The sequence below is a fragment of the Strix aluco genome, chromosome 20, assembly GCF_031877795.1.
Source record: "Strix aluco isolate bStrAlu1 chromosome 20, bStrAlu1.hap1, whole genome shotgun sequence".
NCBI classification, from domain to species: Eukaryota; Metazoa; Chordata; class Aves; order Strigiformes; family Strigidae; genus Strix; species Strix aluco.
The window spans coordinates 6,586,527-6,608,620 of record NC_133950.1 but is presented as its reverse complement, the minus strand read 5'-3'; the positions used below and the strand labels follow the sequence as shown (position 1 = coordinate 6,608,620).

Sequence of the window (22,094 nt, the reverse complement as noted above, 5' to 3'; positions counted from 1 at the left end):
CTTGTAATGGAAAGGATATTTCTCTAATTGAGAGAGTTTCCTGGCTCTGACGTAATTGGAAGAATTATTTCTCAATGTGTCAGCTTTACTGTCAAGCCACAGGCGCATGCTCACTGTAAAGGCTCAAACTTGTCTTGCTTACGCCATAAACATGACAGTTATTTATAGCTGGCATTTACACAGCTGCCACTCCCACAGTCCCTGAGAACTTCCCAATTTGAGGGTGTTCCTGCATCCTCCATCAGAGATGCAGCTGATAGATGGAGGGACACAAGGGCTCAGACTTGGCCGCTTACCCAGACAGTGGCAAATTATTTATCTCCATGCCAGCCACCTAAATCCCAAATGATTGCCTTACCTTTCATCTCTATTTGCTGTGGCTAAAGGTAGACAGAGGTGATGGGAAATGACGAAGACGTGCAAAGTTTGGGGTACTTTACATATTTACCTGAGCTGCAGAATCTTCTAGAGTTTGCAAAACGAGCCCAGAAATTGCTGAATTATGAAATTTCTATTGCTTTCTACTTCCAGTTATGCTAAAAATAAAACAAAATAAAGCCTTGTGCCAGGCTCACTTCTGCTGCAACCACACTCAGCAGAGTTAAATGCGGGCGAGCACGGGCCTTTACCATGTTGTTTTTCAGCAGCGCAACTTCCAGTCACAGCCAGAACAGGGAAATGGAAACCAGTAGTGAGCCAGCTGGCCCCAGCACCACTCCTCTGTGCTCCTCACTGGCAGGTCTCCGTGTCCCCAAAACTTGCCCCATCTCTTCCTGCTCAGCATCAACGCCAAGGTTGTCTGCAAGGCAGCTATTAGCAATGCGTGTTTGAAAGACCTGAGGCAAGACCCAGTTCAAATGCACACATTCATACACACAGAACCTTAGAGTTACTTCAAAACAGACCTTTGGGAGCCCTCATGCTCTTGCTGCGTGCAGCAGAAGATGCTCCCATGGAGAAGCCACTCCACTCCAGCACCATTTAACATCCACAGCACACCTCCACAGCCACCACCATGCTCACAGAAACATCTCTGAGCACTGCAACAGAGAAACCTCTACCAGCATCACATCCCTCCAGCCTTGTTTTGGCCTGTTTTGTACCCAATCCTCTCCCCACACCACCAGGTGAGAGTTGAGTTCAGCCAAGTGGAGAGGGTTTGAGTCTCCCTTTCCCAGCACGGCTCTGCCCAGGGCCCACTGATGGGGCCACTCAGGCAATTGCCTCTGGACCTCGTTGCGTTCCTGAAGGTTACGTGCTGAGCCTTTCCCGGGGCCAAGGGCAAATGTCTGATGTAACTTGGTCCAGAAGAAATCAGCTGTTCACAGTTTCTAACCCAGTGGCAACCTATTGCTGTAAACATTAAATAACTGCAACTTAAATCTTATCGGGCTTGGCGGAGGCACCTACCTTCCCTCTGCTTTTAAAATAAGGTGAAACCACCAATATTCTGGTATTGGGGCCAAGAAGTTTAATGGTTGTCTGGTCCCAAAGCCACAGTCAAGCTCAGAAATAAGAGTAGTCCCACCAGACTGAGCATACCGTAGTTTCTATTTTGGGTGTAAACTTTCTGCTCTAAGTTTAGACCAAACGAGAGATGTGTCTAAACAGGATTGGACCTCACTCTTGAACAAGCATTTTCCTGAGAGGTTATTGCTCTGCACTGCGTGACAGGAGACTGAGAACTGAGTCAATTAAGTGACAAGCAAATTCCTAACAAATAAATGGGAACAAGTCTATATGGGCTGTGTTGTCACCACACTGGAAGGAGATAAGGCTCAGCTCCCACTGCAGAGATTTCATGTGAATTGCTGATTTTAAATCCTTGCAGTGTCTAGCAGCAGTAATTATATTTCACACCTTGGATGAATAGAAAAGATTCTCCAGTATCTTACGGTGTCTCTGACAGGGTGAATATAGAGCTGTGCATTCTCCTGGGACAGGACATGCAGGTCACCAATAGAGAAAATATCAGGTAAGGTTAGAATGATGTGAAGGTGCTGAAATTTCCCCAACTTTTACTTATTTTTCTAACGTTCTGGCCTGGGGAGGGGGAAAAGAAATAAAAAAATCAATCATTTGGATCACTGGGCTGGAAAGCTTCCAAAATCAAAGTAGCTCAAGTTAGGCTTCTGCCTACTCTTTACTGAGAGTGTTCTGCTGCCGGGATGGTTTTTCAGCCCTTTGGGAAGTACCTCTGCCAGCCAGCTGGCCGCAGGGCTGGGGTCTCCATCCTTCCCCCAGCTGAAAAGGTTGCGCTGCTGTTTTCTGCGGCGATGTCGTTGCTGCTTTGAGGCTTGCTGACACCAGCAGCAGAGAGTTTGTGTCAGGCCCAGAATTTCTCACATTTGGTCTCGTACCCACTTCCCAGCTCTGTGCATATACACTGGGCAAAGCTTTCTAGGTGGCACCTGGGGTATCAGTGCAAGGACACCTGATTTATGCATCCAAAACAATAGCATCGGGACCCTGGGAGAGTCACATAATTGGATAGTTTCCGAGTCTGACGCCTCTTACTTGTTTACCGCAAATGACTTCAGCAGCCACCCATTAAATCATTTCAGAAAACGCATGGAAATATTAAGCAACAAAAAAATTCCACCCCATCTTTCTATTCAGTCAGATATACATATATAAACATATTTTTGGCTGGAAAAATGCAAACAACGAGTTTAAACGTCATTTGTACCTTTGCGGTCCCGGTAAAAGTCCCCATCCCTTCTTCAGCTCTCTCGGTTGCAAGTTCACAGAGAACAGGTAAAAGGGCCAAAGCTTAATCAGGAAATAAAAAATTAGGTAGAAGGGAAATTCAACAAACAATGCACGATTGTTGTTCTGAGGTTAGGTTCATTGCCGAGCCTTGGGACCACTTCCCAGCACATTGTGCCATTGTGACCTTCAAAATAACCACACGAGAAAGGGCTTTTCAGCACTCTGAATCCTGAAATGACTGACTCGGCTTACTCAGGCAGCATCCTCCTGGGCAAATTACTCACTTTGTCACTCATTCTGGTTTCTTTGTCTTCTCGTTCTCTCTGCAGCATGACACTGGAAGGCAACTCTGGGTCAGACCCTGCCATATCTTCATCACCATCGTGCTGCTCTCTGCTCAAAGGGCATATTAGTCACTTGGGTACAGAAAGGATTAAGCCCAAGACTCTGCAGGACAGTTTTGTGCATCCCAGTCTGTGTTTGCTCATATGGGGGATTTCTGTAAATATGCTTTATTTTCCTGGCTATCCTTAGTAACTCTTACAATATGTCCTTTCCCAGAAACCCACCTGATCAGCGAAATACTCACAGGCTTTGCAATAATTGCTAATAAATTTGTCTCTTCTAGACCTCTGTAACATGTGAATCTCTCTGTCATGGAAAAGGAAGACCAAGGTTTAGTGGCAGGGTAGTGAGGTCAAAGAGCAGAAATCTGACCCAGCCCATTGGTAGCATTGACCCAAAACCTCTTCATGGATCTCACCTGGGACCCACCAGGCCACTGTGGGGACGCTCTGATGCCTCAGCTTGAAGTGAGCTCCCAGCTGTTGGGCACATATGGATTTTGACATGGATGTTGCTCTTGTGCCACTGGGAGCCCCAGAGCTACAGGCCATGGACATCTGCTTGACAAGAACAAAGAAGCCTCCTGCCACCGAGCTCCCTCAGTGTGGGAGCCCCCAGTGCTGTCCCTTGCTCTGGTACATTCAGTGCTCCATTGGCTCATCCCTAGAGCCCTTGCGCTTCTCCTGACACCTCCCTTCCACATGGCCACCGTTCAGTCCCAGGATGCCTCCAGCAAACACCTTTGTTCCAGGAAGGTGAGAAATACTTTGCAATCAACCAACCGTGACAGCTTCATTGAGTGATTCTTATCCCTTCAAAAACGGCAGGCCTGAACCTTTTCTTTGGGTTCCTGTTTTCTCTCCTGTCGCTGCCCTGCCATGACTGAGCCTCCTGCTGGAAGGGTTTCAGAAAGGTTGAAAAGCATTTTTGGAGATGTATCCAAAAAGCTGTGTTCCTGCAGTGCCCCATGGTAACCTCTTGGCAACATTATGTACAAACTCGTAATTAATTTACGCTGCTCTTGAGCCAGCACTGCAGTGAGAGTCCTGCAGCCCTCAATTTTCCTCTCCCTCAAGTTCTAAGTTCTTAAAGGAATTGTCTGAATGCAGTGCTGAGCCCAACAGTCCTGTCTCTCAAAATAGCATCTCTGGGGGAATGCATCCCCTGAAGAGCTCTGCAGAGACCTCTCCACCAGCCCTCGCCCTCCCCTGCCTACGCAGGGCTGCCTGGAGGAGGCTCCTGCCCCATACCCAGGCTCAGACCCCCCTGGGGGGAATACCTATTTCCTAACAGGTACTTCAGCTCCAGCCCTAGTCCATGCTATCACCATCCTGGCACTAATATCACACAGAAACCCTATTGGCTCGCACCAAACAGATTAAATCTACCTTGAACCTTGACTTTCCTCAAGCGTCTCTCACAGCCAAGGCTGCAGGGAGGGACCTGCACAAAATCTGCCTGTTCAAACTCAGCAACAGTCACAGAAACCTTGTGCTTTCTTCCCTCTTTTAAAGTAATACAGATCTGCAAGTAGAAAGGGCCCATCAGGATGATCTAGTCAGTTTACCTCATGAGCCACAAGATTTTCCTAATTTTGCTGAGATTTGGAATCACCCCAAGAAAGTTGGTATACTTTTTTGTTTGGCTCTGGGTGCTGGCTCAGATTCTCTAATCAACCACCTGCTTTAACATGAGCCAGCAGTGTCTGAATGTTTGCACATGAGATACCTGACAGGTTGATACACAAACAATTACTAATCTCAACTGCAAGATATAAATCATGCCTGTGTGCTTTGTTACCTGATAGTGGCAACTCTATTCATCAACAGATCAATTATGCTAATAATGCTCATAAATAACTTTCCTGTTTATTATAATTCGGTATTGGTGTGAATGTGAGTTGTCTAACATGCTGATGTGCAAGACCATTCATCCAGTGTAAATTTGGGTAGAGTACTTAAACCTGATTTTTAACCTTTAGCTGGTATAAATCTGGGATAATTCCCTGATAATTCCACCGCTTGTTTGCTCCAGGAAACTTTCTATTTGAAAAGCACGGTTGGTCTAAAATATTATATCTCACCGATGAGCAGGACTGAACTGCTTTTATCACCGATTTCCTCCATGAACATAAACCAGTCACTCGCTCTCGGTACGTCTTGCTTTACACACAGCTGTGAGAATGAGGTGACGTGTTTTTCTGGCTTTGGTGATTCCCATGTGATGGATGCTCTTGGGGCAGTGACCTCTGCTCGCTGACAGGGCACCGTGGACTCATCCAACCCAGCCTGGGACCTGCATGCCTGCGGTGGGGATCACGGTCATCCACACTCCCTCCTGACTCACAGGGACTCTCGCCACCTCCGGCACGTGGATAGAGTTGCAGAGGACCAGACTAACCCCTCGCTGTGCCCTACACCCCAGGAGGGCTACGGTCCTGCCTTCCACTTCCCCATTAGTGCTAAAAGTTCAGGGCCACAGAAATGGGAGGGCAATCAGCCCAAAGGAAAGACCCTGTTAATAGCATAGGGTGGCTAACTGAAGTTGATTGACTTGTGAGCACTGAGGAGAAGGCAGGCTGAGTTTTAACTTGAGTCAGCATCACCAAACCAGCTCATGGGTGGGAGATAGAGTACCCGCAGTGCCCAGAACAGCAGGACCAGGACCCTGGTTGGGCGCACCAGGTACTCCCAGAAGACCTGGAGATGTGGCAGTGTCTCCAGCCAAAAAAATTTTTCTGTGCTTGGAGTACAGCCCCACAGGTGTACATAGCAAAAAGAAGAAACTGCACATCCTCCTTTTGGATTTTAAAGGTGTCAAAGGGTCTTTTTGGAATTGCTGGTCTCTCTCCTCACCTTTGCTCTCAGTCATGAAATAAATATCACCAACACCAACAGGCAGCCCTTGTGCTAAAATTTGAAGCTCTGGAATGGAGGCAAGTCTCCGCTCTTAGCTGTACCCTTGCAGATATACATCTCACCACTTTGCCAAGAGTGTTTTTCAGCAGCATTTGTAAGGTGACTTGCAAAGGTTTGATAGGATCCGCTGGAACCCCGTACTGGTGGTATACTGTGTGACACCTTTGCACAGAGCTGACACACCATTCTCCCACTGCACCAACAGCACTTTCATTTTCCTGAATCCCCCCACCTCCCACCTTTTCCTAAAGAGGCTGATTTTCTGCATACACAGCTCCTCTGGACAAGCACTATAGGTCTGTGCAGAGAAGGGCTGTTTCCCTGCTCCAGCCTCCTGATAGTGCAGCCTTATCAGCGCCGTCCTACAGTAGTCCTGACCTGTATAATACACCCGGACCCGAATGCGTCAGCAATGCTCAGTGCACTAGCGATAAGGCTAATAATAGATATCTCATGGGCTAAACATACAGGGATGCGTTTATCACCCCTTTCCTACAGATAAGGACCTGAAACACAGATAAACCTGGCGTGTGCTGGAAGCCCCTCATGCATCACCCACCAACACAGGTTTGCTTTGTCTCCACGTGGCGACCTTTACTTTTTTTAAAAGCATCTGTATGACTCGCTGAAAGCATCCCTGAGCATTATGCCCAGTGAAGCATCACCGATCCCTGGAGGCACATTTCTTTTCCAGTTATCCCTCAGATCCAAAGCCTGAGGAAAAAAGTGTTTAAAAGGATGGTCTTGCCCTTCGCATGCTGAAAGATGGGTGCCTCATCTCTGATGCAGGGCATGCAGCCTGCTTACATGAGCAGATCTGGAACAGACCTCTGCTCCCACAGCACTTATTTTGCCTTCAGCCCTCTCCCCTGGCTGCGTCACTAACCTGGGATTTCCGCTAAAGCACAAGAGCTATATGAAATCCAGCTTGTTTGCTTTTCAACTTAATAAATAAACCTCATTTCCCAGATTGCTGTTTTGATTAGCCAACTGGAAGCTGCTGTTTGAACAGTAAGGTGCTTATCTGAAAACGTAAAGCTCTTGACTAAGCTATTGCAGAGCAGTGAGCTCAGATCCGGTAGCCCAGGCTATTTTTAAGTCTGTTTTATTTAATGCAGATAAATTTTCATGGTAGCCCAGGAACTCAGGGCTGGATCCAGGATATGAATAGAAATTAGTCTAACAGGCTGCAAAAATAAACCAGTTTGAGATGCCTGGTTCCAGCTATCTGGCTACAGCCCTCGCTCTTGGCACCTGGACAAGCAGCCAGTTGTGAGGAAGGACCCAAATGTCATGGCTAACGTGACCATCCGCTCTGCGCTTGGCTTTGCTCACCGTAAGCAAACTGGTTATGACGAGGTCACCTGTTTATAAGGAAAAATGTCCGACACAGACCAAAAAGAGTCTTGGAAACTCATCCCCCACACAGCTTGGCACCCTCTTTGGGAAGAAAAGGCCCATGCTTACATCAAAGTCTGATCCATTTCTGCTGCAAACTTCTCTGGTTTCCCAATATCCCAAAATTTTACACTTCTGGGTGCAAAAACTCCCTGCCCCCCGCCAGGACAGGGGTACACAGAGAAAAGGATCATGGGAGAAAAAAAAAAACACAAAAGCTAATGCCAGGCATAGGGAAGAAAATATTATATGAGCATGGGGCCAAGGGCTACAAGAGAATCATTGAATCGTCAGCTTCCCAAAAGGTCTGGCTCTTTCAGCAAGCATGACTGCTCAGAGGATTTGTTTCCCTTTTCCAAAATTAGAGTAAACAAGGATGCTGCCAGCTGGCAACCAGGGAAAAGTTTCCACGGGGATACATCCACCCAGCAGCATCCTCCAAAAAGCTGTTTTCTGGAGCACATCATAGGAAACCACCGTGTCATGCATGCTCTGGGCACGTCTCAGTGGCAGCTGGCAAGCACATCTGCACCAGCCCTTGCCTGCGCTTCCCACAAAGGCGCTTTGGGGTGGGTTTGTATCAACAGCAGACGGGTGCTCCTGGGTCACCTCCTCCTGCTTTGCCAGCCTGCAGAGCTCCGGGAGATGAAAGTGGCTCTGCTCTCTGCAGAAGGCACACAGCATCTATTCCTGGTTTGGTTTTACTCCTTCTGGAAAAAATTATTTGCCCTTCCCAAGGACCAGCCTCTCCCTGCTCCTTCTTTGAACTGACATCTCCCAGCCCAGCCATGATTAGCTTTTGGCGAGGGGTTGCACAGAGAAGTAGTTTAAAAAGGGGTGACTGCCTTAAATGCTTTGCGGGTGGGATACAGTGGGGAAGGCAGCGTGCATGCTTCCATTTCAGAAACAGCAAATGGAGAAGAAGAAATTGTAGCCGTGTCCCTGCAATCACTATGAGCAGAATACTAAAGCCCCCAGCTCCCACACAGTCCTAAAACACAGGGAGGGTTTTGAGAGGAACTGGCTCCCAGTCACGGAGAAAGCCTGCGATAAAGCCTGGATGGGGCCCTAATTGCCCAAACCCCTGTAGCCAAGGACTCTGCACTCCCAGACACCGGTGGCTCCAGATCTGCAGAGGGGAACCACACTGATGAATTTTCTTTGCCTTTCAAGCATGTTGCAGGAGCTTCTTGCCACAGTAATTTGTAATACAGGTTTTCAATACTATCTAGGAGTTAATGCAACCCTGTCTCTAGTGCCAATGGACATGATAAAGCAGAGCTGCTGGAATGGATTAGGTACAGAGCTTTTCACCAACAGAGATATGGATGAATGCAAATTTATAAAACGCCTCTATCTAGCAGCCTATCATAGGAAATGAATTTTAAAGCATCCTCCAGGAAACTACAGTGTTGGCAAAATTCATCAGAACAACATTTAATCTCCTTGGCACTTTGTCATTTTTTTTATCCCATTCCTCTTTTTTTTTTTTTGTTGGGTTCTACAAAAGAAGAATAAGTACAATAATAGTATAAGGTGGCCAAGTGAAAATACGAGCTAACTGGAGTTATTTCTATGAACAACCATAGTAATGGGCTTGAACATACCGTGAAAGAAGATGAGACTGTAATCCTTAATAGATATATATTTAATAATCCAAAGTCTGGAAGGAGATGATTAATCACCTTTGTAGGAAATTATTTATTATGATTTATACCAAGGAGGAAATAACATTTTCCTGGTATCGATGCATCTTTACTAGTACGTTAAAAAAAAAAATTAATAATTTCTTGAGACTCTCTTTTGACAAAACCTATAACAGCCCAGGCCACATCAGCCATTTAACTCCCATCTGTGCCCTCTTTCCCTCTCCTGAGTCCTGTCTTATCCATTTTCTCTTGCTAGCACCCAGAGCTGCGACGTGTGGCATTTTTTCATCCCATCAGCTTCCTCCAGCCTCTCTCACAGGGAGTGCTTAGCCCAAACAAAACAAAGAGCAGTCCCTGCCCAGAAAAATGCCTTAGCTAATCAGATGTGAAGGAAATGGAGAAATGAAGCCACTTGCGTAAGAGCACAACGAGAGCAGAGCCAGGAGTGGAGCTGGTATCTCCTGCCCTACCCCGGGCACCCAACTGTTGTGCCTGTTTAGGAAACCTCCCACATGATTTGTCACGTCCTCCATGTCTGGCTTGTCTCATGGTGAAGGAGAAGAGCAAGGATTAAAAAGGAGGGTTGGTTCTGCAGGGGTGCTGTGTGGCTCCACGAGAAGCGCTGAGCACGGTTGGCAGGACAGCCTCAGGTTACCTACAGAGCACCGGTCCTGCACCGACTTGTGCATCGCCAGACTGTGCCAGGTGGAAGAGGCCTTCTGGCATTTCTTTATGCCAGGAGACATCATCTGGCCCTTATAGGGGTGACTCCTGAAGATCTTTTACCCCTGTATTCCCTTACCCCTGTCTGGGGAAGCTGGTTTTGAAGAAATTCTTTGACATGGAAATCAGATAGCAGAGAGGCTGGATGAAAAATTTTGCTTGGGATGTTTGAATGTGCAAGAGGAATTATCCTGTGATGATAAATCACAGACCTGGGACAGACCAAGTGCAGCCCAGCCCCAAATAGGACAGGACATCTCACAGCACACATCTCAGTCTTTTCACTCATCTTGCCACAATTAGCGGTGAGATTTCAGCTGTGTCCGTTAGACTGTTCGCTGGGTTGGACCTACAGAGACAGCATCTGCTGTGCAGCGTGAAAATCTCTGCTTGATTTCTTCTCATTACCCCTCAATAATTATTAATCCATTTTTCTTAGGAACACTTTACTCAGGGACATGAGGAGTAGATTTCAGGATCAGGCAGAATGTCCTGGCTCTATCACCCCATCCCAGAAACTGCTGCAGAGGTAGTACGGGCACCATCGGCTGCTGTTACCTGCAAAGGAACTTCTGCCGTGCAACGGGGAGAGCAAGTGCAGAGTCGAGCTGGCTTTGACTCACCAGCTGCTCCTCAGTGATCTGGAGCAGCAGCGCTGTGTTCCCTGTTCTCGTGACCAGCCAGGACCGATGCATGCCTTGGGGTCTCAATTAATCCCGATTTCCTGCCCTGGCTCAGACAAGCAAAGCATGACTCTTGCTCAGTCCAACCTTTCTCATGTAGCAACAAGAGGTCCTGTTTTCTCTGACTGGGGTCGGCCTCACACCACAAAGCTTCAGCTGAGACAAGCATCACAAGCCATTTTGGCCACCCCTTTTGCAAGACCCATCGCCACCTCCATGCACAGCATTGCACTCAACTTTTGCAAAGAGGCGAGTGACTGCGCACAGCAGGGAGCAGGCAAGCATCAGGTCTCATCTCCATGGTCATACTCAGTCTTGTCGCTGCTTATCTGTGTTCCATCCGAAATCTCTGCAGAGCCTCTGAGTTGTGACTTTTCAGTACTTCCCAATTCTGGTTAAGCAGAACATCTGACAAGAAACAGCTTTCCTGCAGTCAGCCTTTTGGTTTCAGGCACTGCGGGATTCCCAGTGATGAGGACAACTCGGCTGAGAGTTCTCCCTTTCCCCAGGTCCCCTCTGTGATGCCACGTGCTGAACGTGCACCCGAGTGGGAGCAGCTTCTGCCCCACTGCTTTGCTCAAGGACCCGTCTCCTACTGCCACTTCCCCGGGTGAAAAGGGATGCTGATTTACCCAACCGAATTTAGAAAGTGGTTTAGTCAACTTAACCTCCCTACACTAAGGCTAATGAGTCACTTGAAAGCAGCTTGCCTTAGAGGGGTTAGTCAGGCCTTTGTTTAGGATTTTCAAAGCCTCACAACACACAACATAAGTCCCACTGGAAGTCTGTTAGGCAGTTCTGAAAATCCCTCTCTCCATCCACTCAGAGATTTCAGTATTGCAGAAGCTTTGGCTGGCTGGGCTCTTTGCAAAGACATCAATTTCACCCTCTAATAGGCACAGAAAACTTGATTTCAGCCCCGCTAACAGTGCTGTAAATCCAGGCTGACCATATTAAAGTCAAGGGAGCTGAGGCTGGAGACTTAAAACTACTATGAGTAAAAGTCACATCAGGTCTATGCAGTCAACAGCCTGGCCTACAGCCACCCTGGGCTGATTTGTAAAGCAGCCCAGAGAAATTTTTCTATAAATGTTCCATTAACATTAACTGCTAAATCCCTGGCCTGCTCTAAAAACCTCACCCCTCTCTAAGTTAGTGGCAACCGTTCTTACTTAATTTGCTCCCAAAGCTGACAGACCACACCATCAGTGGTTGCAAGCTGATGTAGCTCCCTTGAAGTCAGTCACATTTATTACTGTCACTAGCAGGGGTATAGTTTAGCACCCTAGTTAGTGACCAAGTTTTTGTACCATCCCCTTTCAAGGTACTGGACAAAATCTGATCAGAAACCACCAAAGACCTCAGTGCTACAACTTCTCCCCCAACTTTTCATCTAAAGATCACCTAGTGGAAAATTCCTCATGAATGGGGATTCTAGTGGGTTATTTTCTCCTTCAGGAAATGACTTTTGAGGCTTTCTAGTATTCTCCCACCACAACAAAGAGTGTTAAGCAAAATGCACCCTGAAGCTGATGCATCAGTTCTTGCATTATGCCCAGCACATGAGGTATGCTGGGCAATATTGACCAAATGATGGAGCTTATTAATAGGAGGACAGTGGCTTTTTTTTTCCTAACCTAAAAGCAGGAACTGAGCCAACAGCCAAACACTGCTTTGGTCTATCCTGCACCTAATAAATCCTTCGGCACCAATTTCCTCGCAGCTCCTTGTGACGGTGAAGCAGGGCTCAGCAAAGCGCAGTTCACCCCACACTGATTAAACTTTCTCTGGTCCCTGACTAAACATGTCCTAAACCTGAGTAATAAACAAAGCAATGGTTTCACTCAGGTGAGAAGAAGGATTTAAATACTGTTTCATGTAAATAATAACTGGTTATTTAAACACAACAGCCCGACCCAGAGGGAATTCCTTGTCTCAGCAAGAATACCCCAGCGTTTCTTATTTGCAGCCCAGATGTCTCCTGTCTCACCTGACCTATGCCCTAACCACCAGACCGCGTGGCCCTGGGCGTAAAGAAAAACCAAGAGCTTCAAATACTCAAAGGAAGAGTGCAGCCATTCATTATTGCTATCACTGATGGCTCTTGATGCGGCTTTCTCATTGTTTCAGCCCGAAAAAAAATTTTAAAATCTGTGGTCCAACCACATAACAACACAGACTGTTGTCAGGCGAGACACTTCCCTTTCCATCCTGCTTCTGTAGTCTCTCTTATATTACTGGAAGCTCTGCCGTGCATTATGAGCCATGGTTTATCATTGGAAATGAATCTCGGGTCACAAAAAAACCAAAAGTCAGAATACTCAGTGGTGAGCCAAACATCCTTTTCTCATTTGGCTGCCCTAGAGCACTGTAGCATGATTTAACCGCAGATGTGATTCTTTCCTAATAAAAAACTGCATCACGTGAGACCCTCTGCAAACGTAGCGGCAATATCCAAGGATTGTGCATAAATACTTTCTGCTTGAATATTTAAGGATCCTGATACTACTTTTGGCTTCAGTCAAAAATAGTTCATCTCTTGAAGTCAGGAGCTCTCATTCCTTGTGATAGGTGAACCTGGATGACAGCAGGGAGGGAGGAAGAGCGTCTGCATCACACCCTGCCATGGCGTGCCCCAGGCAGAACCTGCCAACCCAGCTACAGAGGAACAGACGCTCCCTCGCTCTCCCAAATCCCACTAAATCCAGCCTGGGGACTGGTGCATACCGGTGTAGTTGCACTGATGCCCACACTGAGTGAAGAATACAACCACAGCTTTTAGAAATGAGGCAAACTTACACTTCTTATTTGTTTCAGATCATGTGAGCAGTCAGTTTTAGTTTCAGTTCATAACATGAACTGACTGAAAATCTGAAACCAGAAAGTAATCAAAGAGGAACAGAAGAGTGGGCAGCTTGTAAAAGAAAAATAAAGGCACAATAGCAAATCCTCCCCATGCAGAAAAATAGAAAGTGTCATGAAGAACCAGCATAGTTGCAACAAGAAGTCTTTCAGAAAATCAGAGTGAGCAATACAACACCTAGAAATGAGGATATATGGGTAAATACCGTCTAAGAGTGGCACGGGTATTTAGTGATAAACTCAAATGCTGAGATGCAAACTGAGATGTAGATAAAAAGGGTTAAGAGAGGCAAAAAAGAGTTTTCTACATTCATAAGAACTAAGAGGAGAAGGAAAGGAAACACCGAGAGCCACAGGGAAAGCTACAGTATTAGATATCTTTACTGTTTCAGTCTTCAGAGAAAAAAAACAAGCTTAATTCTCAGCAGCTGCCCAGCAGTGAGGCAGGAATACAGCACAAAATAGAGATTGTATACATTTTAAAAAAAAAAACAAAAACGCATCAAATATTTGGCAGTATTGAACACTCTTTGTACTGAATGGGTCAAAGACTCTGAAACACTAACAGCCATCCCAAAATCTCCTTGAAGACAGTGGTGACCTGGGGGTCAGAGGAAAGGGAGAGATGAGCTGATCATCCAGTAAAGCGAAGTGGCGCATGGATGGTCAGGAAGATGCAACATCAAAAGGCTGAACAGCCTCTGCGTGAACCCTCTGAGGACACTGCAATGGAAAGAGACAACCAAATAGCATTTCTCAAGAGCAAATTGGGTAACATAACAGCCTTTCTGACATCTGGCTGTGTGGCTAAGAAGGAAGCGGATATATCCAGTTTCAGCAGGGCACTGTTTTACATGTGTGCCTGTTTTAATATGGGATTTTAAGGCTGCCCTACATGGCAGCAGGCTCCTGAAGATGTGCATGAGTCCTTGCAGCTCTGACTTGCATGTTCACTCATTTATGTGCATCCAGAGAAGGTGCAGAGGACAGTGATCTTTATTCTGTGCTTTGTAAGCAAATTATCTCAAAATACTTTTTCTTCAGAGGTTGCCAATAATTGCTAGAAATGCCCAGTCGAGAATGATAACCGCAGCAAGGCCAGGCCAGGTGATGGCTCCCATGCCATTGAAATGATTAGCAAACAACAGGAGATGAAATACACCCTGAGGGTTCTCCTTCCTTGGCTCTGCTGCAGGTATTTGCTCAGAGTGCCTGGGGATGAGCCAAGCTGGGCTGGCATTGCTGTCACCCATCTGCCCTTGCTCCATGGGGGACAAACCAATGCACTGTCTCTCCCTGGGGCTCTTACTAGCCCCCCATACTCCTGAAACCCTCCCCACGATGGCTGAGCACTTTCTATGTCATGGTTATCAATTTCTGAGTTGCATTGGTGTCGCTCTTCCCTCTCAGCAAGGATGTCACCTTGCCAAGGGCTGGGAAAGCCACAGTTAAACAATTTTGGGGGTGTTTTGCCATGAAAGGCTTGCAGTCACCTTCATCGCTCCTCAGACTTGCAAATGTCAGGACTAATTATTCAGAAATATGCTTTTTGCAATGGTTGCATCCAGGTCAGAGAGGAAGACCTGGGCTGGGCCAGTGGCATGGGCCCGCCAGCAGAAATGAGCATCATGCCACAGCAATGAGGTCACTGAGGTGACAAGAGCCAGTCCCACCTGAGGAATGCTTGATTCAACAGGAATTCCCCACCATCAATGCCAAGACCAAAGCATTTGGAAAAACACAATGCCAACTTTGGCTCCAAAAAAGCTTTTCCCTTTCTTGTTATCCACAGTCACGAATAATTGCCATCGCAAGAGTCTCACCGGCTCCTGTGCACCAAGACCCCTCCGTCCCCTCTGGAGGAAAGCCTTGTTTGGACTTACTGGCATTTTGCTTATGCCTTGACTCCTCCTGACGCCAATGAGGTTTTCCAACACAGTGCATCAGTCTGCCTGTGGTTGTTTTTCAGCACTTAAGTAAACAGCAGCAGAACCATGTTTACAGAAGCGCATTTTGCCTCCTTGCTGCCCTGCAGCCTGCTGAGCTGCTCCAGAGCAGCGGCCATGATGCTCATCCAGTTTGCAGTGACCCAGCCCCCTGGGTACCAAATGTCACCCTTCCTTTCTTCTGAATTGGACCAGACCCCTAAGCCCATCTTGCCCAGCTTATTTCCTCCTAAACAAGGTGTTCAAAGAAAGGTGCAACTGTGGAGCTAAGCTGAAGTACTGGGAGAAGGACAACTGTAGCAGGGCTGAGGGCAAAATCCACCAACAAAACTGGGAAAATAGTGGGCATTTGCCTATGGCCACATCACTCCTTGTGACAGCTCTAGTTTCATTCTCACTAGAGGTGTCTTCAGGTCTATCTACAGAACTAGGTCATGGAGGTGGCTACAGCAGAGATGCTCTGAAACTGAGTCAGACTGATGGCTGGAGATGAGGTCCCTTATTAACTTCACAAGTTAATGCTCTGTGGTCATGGTTTTAATGGATGATAGGTTGTCTGCAGCCCATGGATTAATTTGACGACTAATTTTTTAGAGGTGCTTGCACTTCTTGAGGAGAATCACAAGGCTGAGCAGTCTCATCTTCAGAAAAGCTCAGGTCTCACCTCAGCACTCAGATAACTGCTCTGCTTTCACCAAGATCCTGGAGCACTGGGTGCTGTGCTTTACAGAAAACATGGCCTCAAGTAGCCTGATATAAACTGCAAAGTGCTGAGCACTTATGATCGTAATTTGCTGTTTACAAGGGGAATGAGCTGTTCTGAAAGCCCAGCTCAGATTATGGGTTTCAAATACTAGAAAATCTGTCCCTGAGCTCTTAATCCAGTTTATGGGCTCATCACGAATGGAGCTGAGCCATTCTTGGAAGAAAAACTTGGCAAAAGCAGTCTTTCTCTGCTGTATCAGTAGAAACACATTCAAAGCTCAGGCCAACAAATCTAGATTGGGGAGTAAATAAAACCTGTAACAGCCTCTCTCCATGACTGAGAGAAGCGGGGATATTGGGGCCGCAGCCAGAACTAATTGCACAGGAACAGCGCCGACACCAAGACTCACTTCTCGTGTTGCTCTCCAGATCACGCACCTGGGTGGGAACTGAACGCTCCTCGGCTCCAGTCAAGCTAAGCCTGCCTGTGCCAAAGAGCTGCCTTGTGCAGCCCTACCAAAACCAGCAGCTTGTGCCTTGATACCATCAGTGCATACAAACATCTTTTTCCTCTGCAGAGCAAGGCATGGGGAGAGAAGCTCAGTTCTCCTCCCCCAGCAGCATTGCATCAGTACGGTGCTGTTCTGCTGCTGGGGTTAATAGAGTTGCTCTCCCCCTGTTTGTACTTAGTGGGAAGAAAAGCAGACCTCAATGTGGATATTCTTTTTTAAAAGTCTCTTCTAACAATAGCTCTCTTTCAATAGCTTATTTACTGCCCATCTGTGACTCCAAGGTAAAATCTGTTCAGCTGTTGATCTAAAAGACTTCCCCTTCACTGCTAATCCTCAATGATCCTTTCTGTTCTCTGGCAGTCAGGCTGAATTCTCTCTGGATCGCCCACATCAGTAAATCATACATTATCTATGCTTGAATTTGGTTAAGATTGTGGCTAATGATGCATGGGATAGCAGAGGACTCAGTCTTAGTTGTGCTGCTCAGTAAAACTGGTTGAAGTGAAAAAAATAGCTAAGATGGATTTTTGCCATTAAAAATCAACTTGTCTGATTTAGTGCATGGGTAGGAGCAGATGTGCTGATTAAAATCATGATGCATTTGTGGAGTCTCACACATCAGCAGGGGAACTATGAAGTGGAAGAAGGGCCTGAGAAGTGTTTGCTGCCAAGTAGACACAACGAGCGCCTGTACGAAGGCATGGGTGCCTGGCTGGGAGCAGGGAGATGTTCTCCTGGCCCAGGAGACCTCGGCCAGCGCCAGATGTTCCGAGGCAGTTCACTGCAGGACAACCTCTCCTCCAAGGCCTCTCGCCACCCGCCTTTTCTCTTTAGCTTAGCACCATCTAGAGGGATGCATCTGCAAACCCGAGGCGGCAGCTCTGCGGTGCACGTTTGGCAAAGGGTAACACCCACCTGAAACACGGGGGAAACCAAACAATTGAAAGCAAAGCCTCAAAAGAGCAGTTTCCTCCTCCAGCCGCCTTCACTACTGGTTAAAGCACAAGGCGGTGGTGCAATCATTCCCCTTGTCCTGGTGAGGTTTTCTCTGAAATGGAAAGATGGGTCCTCCAGAGAGGACTGGGGAGAGAGGACTAGAGGGGAATGCTCAGGGTTTGGGTTATCTTGATTTTTTTTTTTTTTTTTTTTGAAACAGCTACAAATCTTGCATCACATACTCCTGCAGGCTTCAACGACATATGATGATGTGATAGGGAGTCCTCTATGGTTTAGAGCAGAGGTCATTCTTCACGTCTGTTCAAGCCTTTGCCTTTCACTAACGTCACACAGCAGCACGACAGGAACCAGCCGAACTAAAGGTTCCTATGCTGCATTTTACAGTTTTCAGCCCAGTGCATCAGAGCTTACTCAAATCTCCCAGCTTGGAACACCAGAACAAGACCAAGGGCAGCGTGGAGCGACATTAGCTCCTCTCTCTCACACACTGATCTTGCACTTTCTTCTACAGCAGCCCAAGCTGCTGACTTGCAGTGAGGTGCAATTCCTGCACTCCATCAACCACGTCTCTGGCCAACCTTATATAATCCTAAGGCAAGGCCACTGAAACCAAAGTCCGATCTGCCCGAGCCCGTGAGCGCTTGATTTGGAGACAGGAAGCACATTGCCCTGGTCAATGGGCAAAGCAGAAGCTTTCAGAGTTCACCTGGCTTAGAGATTATGGAATACATACCAAACAAAAACAACAGCAAGGTTTTGCAAAGGATACACAGAACCTGCATTTCTTTAGTAACTGACTGCAGTGACCCCAAGGACAAAAATCAAGCAGTGCTCTGGAGGTGGTATGAGGGAAAGACCCTGGAGAAACCAAGGCCAATGCTGTCTACATCTTGTCTGCAAGGCATGTCACCCTTACCTTCCCCTGCATACAACAGGACGTGGTATAAGAGGGTTTGAAGGTCTGGCTGGGGGAGGGAAGGACATTCTCATCCCTGCAGTGTTCAGACAGCAGCAGGAAAGGAGAAGAAATGTCCCCTTCTTCACCCCTGCTCCACACAAGCAAAGTGCACGCTGCAGCAATCCTCTCCAGCTCCACTCAGAGATCCCAGCACAAGGTTCACCTCCCCACAGCTCAAACCCACGTCCTCCATCAGCCACAAAGCACCAGCAGCAGCTCGTGCAGCCAAGGCCAAGCCACCTTTCCAACAGGGTTGGCTCAAACCTCAGTGCCGCTGCTCGAGCGCTTTCCCCTTTTCCGGGAGGTGCAGGGATCCCACGCCCAGCACGTAGAGCCCTGCCTGGAGGCAGCGCCAGGCTGAGCCTGCCTCCCACCCTGACCCGGTGCTACTGGAGCAACGTCCCTGCGGGAGGGAAGGCAGGAGGAAGCCAGGCTGTAAAGAAATAAAACCACTGCAGAGCTGACTGCGAGAGGAGGAGACAGGCTGGCTGGAAAGGACAGCTTTGCTGAGCCCAGGAGAAAATGGTTTGAGTAATTATCAACGGTAAGGAAACCTCTCGTTTGAGGCGAGAGAGCTTGGAGGGATTTCTGCACGGTAAATACTCTGCGTATTTTATGGCCTTGGCTTGTGGGGGGAGAAAGGCTGGAGTGGTTTGAAACACAGCCAGGACACCAGACACAGTAACTCCCTTTTAGCCCATTAAATCCAGTCCCCTCCGTTTCCTCTGTTACTTTTGGCCATAACCCAACACGGTCCAGCGCAGCCCCCAGCCGATCCTCCTCTGCGAGGATCCCCAGCTCATAAACAGGTCCTGCTCTGGGCTCTCTGGGGGGGGTGGTTTCAGGGTGGCTGGTGTTTTTCATTGCTGCAGAGAGCAGACAGATCTCCCCTTTTCCTGCCAGCCTGCCGCTATGTGGCCAGGAAGATGAGGACCCTGTGCAGCCGGGAGCACCAGGAGCCACCACCCCGCCTGGCGCAGGCAGCCCCCCGCAGCCACCACCAAAGTAAGTCTGCAGCTCACTGGGGATGGGGACATCCACACACTCATCCCCAACCACACCCGGGATGGAGGGGCCAGGGCTTGCCTGGGCTCACAGGCTGGTTGCCAGCGGTCTTGGGCCAGCTGCTGCTCTGCCCGCAGGGGAGATGCGCTGGGTCATCTGAGGAAGAACCATAACAGGTAGAAGTTGCAAAAGTTTATTATTTTTCCTGCTTTATCTTCCCTCGCTGAGTTTTGCCTTTAAATGTCATGGCTGCAACCCAGCCCCTGACAGAGAGGATGATCAAATAGCAGCCTTTGGAAGGGAGGACAGACTTACTCGGGGGGCAATCAGAGAGGTGAGTGGACGTAACCTGCTGAAGCACCGCTCCCCAGAGCTACGTCTCCCTGGGGCAATCTTTGTTATTTCAGGCACCCTGCTAAATACCAAAATGCATCACCACACACCCCAGCTGGCAGTGAGAGATTTCTGTCCTTGCAGCCAACCTTCCCCAGCCCCTTCCTGGCCCATTTGAAACACACAAATCACTATGACTTTGCAGATCACTCATGCGATGCCCCCGAGAGCAGCTGCTCCTCCTGGCCACCCCCGATTCAGCACAGCAGGTATGGTGAGGACCTTCCTGGTTCCCCGTCCCTGCCCCAGCCACGAGGGCTGCTCCTGGCGAGGAGGGCTCACCAGGGAGCTGCTCCTGCATCACCCAGCCATGCTGCTCAGGCATTAAAGCTCGCTGTCAAAAGAACAGCAGACAGAGGAATCTCAGCATGGGAAAGATCTGCCCCACCAATACCAGTTTCACTGGTTCAGCTGAGTCACTCCTGGTTGCTGTTGTGCAAACATGCCCAGAGCTGCACCCTGGCACCAGCATGTTCCCAGGCAGCTGCCACGGTGGTCAGGTCCTGCCCCGTGGTCTCCTATCTCTGCCAGGAGCTTAGGGTTGGCACAGGAGACTCGAAGCGAAGATGCAGGGCTGAGCCTTTCTGCTGCTCCCACATGCTGTGCGCAGGGGGAGGAAATGGAACTGCGTGCCTAGGGTGTCCTATAAAATCTCCAGAATATCACCTTTCCCCTAAAATAACAGCTGGATCCTTAATAGGGGTACGAGGTGAGGGAAAGGGGACATCTTCTTTCACTAATGCCTTCATTAAGTGTGTCTGAAGGAAAAGCAGAGCATTAGTCATCTGGCCTGCAATAGGAGCCAGGGCTTTGCAGGGGCCCTGAACGGGAAGATCAGGGCAGGCACCTGGGTGTATTAGTGAGAGGAATCAAACTCCTCCTTTGAGCAAAGAAGTTAAGCTCCTTCTCAGCAGCTAATTGCTGTGTGTTTGATTGCAATCAGGGGAGCTGTGCAGTTGGCACTAGCAGAGCCCTGTGCCTTTCTGGCAGGTTGGGCACACCAGCCCCTCGGCTGCTGAGGGTGCAGGGCTGGGCTGCACCTCTCTAGCACGGAGCAGCCCGCAGCTGTGAGCTCTGCTTTCCCAGGGAAAGCTGGCCCAGGGCAGGGCGCGAGGACTGTGCAGCTCACCGGAGGACAGATCCGTCTGGGAAATGGGGATGATCTGGAGGCACTGGTGATGTCCAGCTCACAGCTTAGAAACTGCAGAGCTTTGTGCCCTCCTTGCGGCAAGGTGGGCTCTGCTGGAGAGCACTCTGTGTTGTAAACATGCCCCAACTCCCTCGGCTTACCTAAGGCTGCTTATGGTTCCCCTCAGGAGGTTTTCTGAGCACCTTGCCAGTTCACATCCCAGCCTTGTCCCTTCAGCAATAATCCTTCCCCTTGGCTAATCCCCTTTTTTCTCCAACGTGCATTTGCAGATGTAAAGGCAGAGGTACCGGCAGCGCCCCAAGCCAGAGCCTCCCTTCCCAGGAACAAAAATGCCATCCAAGACCAGCCCTGCCGGTCCTGAGAGTAAAAGCCCTCGTGGTCCTCCCCTGAAGGCCATGAGCTTTCTTCACAGCAGTTTCCCCAGGGAATCCATTTGCTGGGAATCCTGCAGCCCAAGGACTGGAAAATATCAGCAAATCCCTCCTGTATCTGCTCTCAACACAGAAGAACGATAGAAAATGTCCCGGTCAGTCTCTTGTTACTAGAATTTTCTAGCTGGCAGAAAAAAAAAAAAAGACTGTCAATGTGTATCAGATGCTCCTGGCACTTTTGGGCCATGGAGTGTCAGGGGAAGAGCATGAGCCATTGCATCCTAGCAGCAAATCGGATTTTTGTACTGTGAAACCAAACTGTGCTCCCAAAGATTTTGGAATACATTCAGACAATTTCCATGAGTAAAATTAGTTCCTGAGCTGGAGTAAGGATTCTTAGAGCTTAGGTCTGTGGAAATCCCATCATGTTTTGTACAACCCTCCTCCCTGCGCCCACTAACTGGTGAAGCTGTCCTTACCGGGCAGACAGCACGCCGGTGTGATGTGCAGCACCCACAGAGCAGAGGGCTGCAGGGCCCGCAGTTGGGTCCCCCATCCAGCAAACCCCGACCGTCACAGAGAGCAATGACAGCAGAATCGCAAACTCCGCGCGTGCGGGGAGGAATCTGCCCGACCCCTTCCTGTGACAGCCCAAGCTGAACCAGAAATAAAGATGGATGAACAGAGGCTGGTTGGGAGCGTGGTGGTTTTTCTCCTGGAAGGGGTTTGCTGTCATTATGGTGTTTGAAGAGACTGATGGTTTGGTTCATACATTGGCAGCACTGGGGCTCGCTGCTGAGGCTAGCC

At 48.4% G+C, this 22,094-nt stretch overlaps 1 long non-coding RNA gene across 1 annotated transcript; it reads right to left on the bottom strand.

Annotated features, from left to right (window-relative positions):
* Positions 1-13,655: 13,655 nt before the first annotated feature.
* LOC141932676 (uncharacterized) lies at positions 13,656-18,636 on the bottom strand. Its single transcript, XR_012625882.1, has 2 exons — positions 18,327-18,636; positions 13,656-14,013 (listed from the first exon to the last, which is right to left on the bottom strand). It is a non-coding gene; the product is annotated as an uncharacterized LOC141932676 (long non-coding RNA).
* Positions 18,637-22,094: the final 3,458 nt, after the last annotated feature.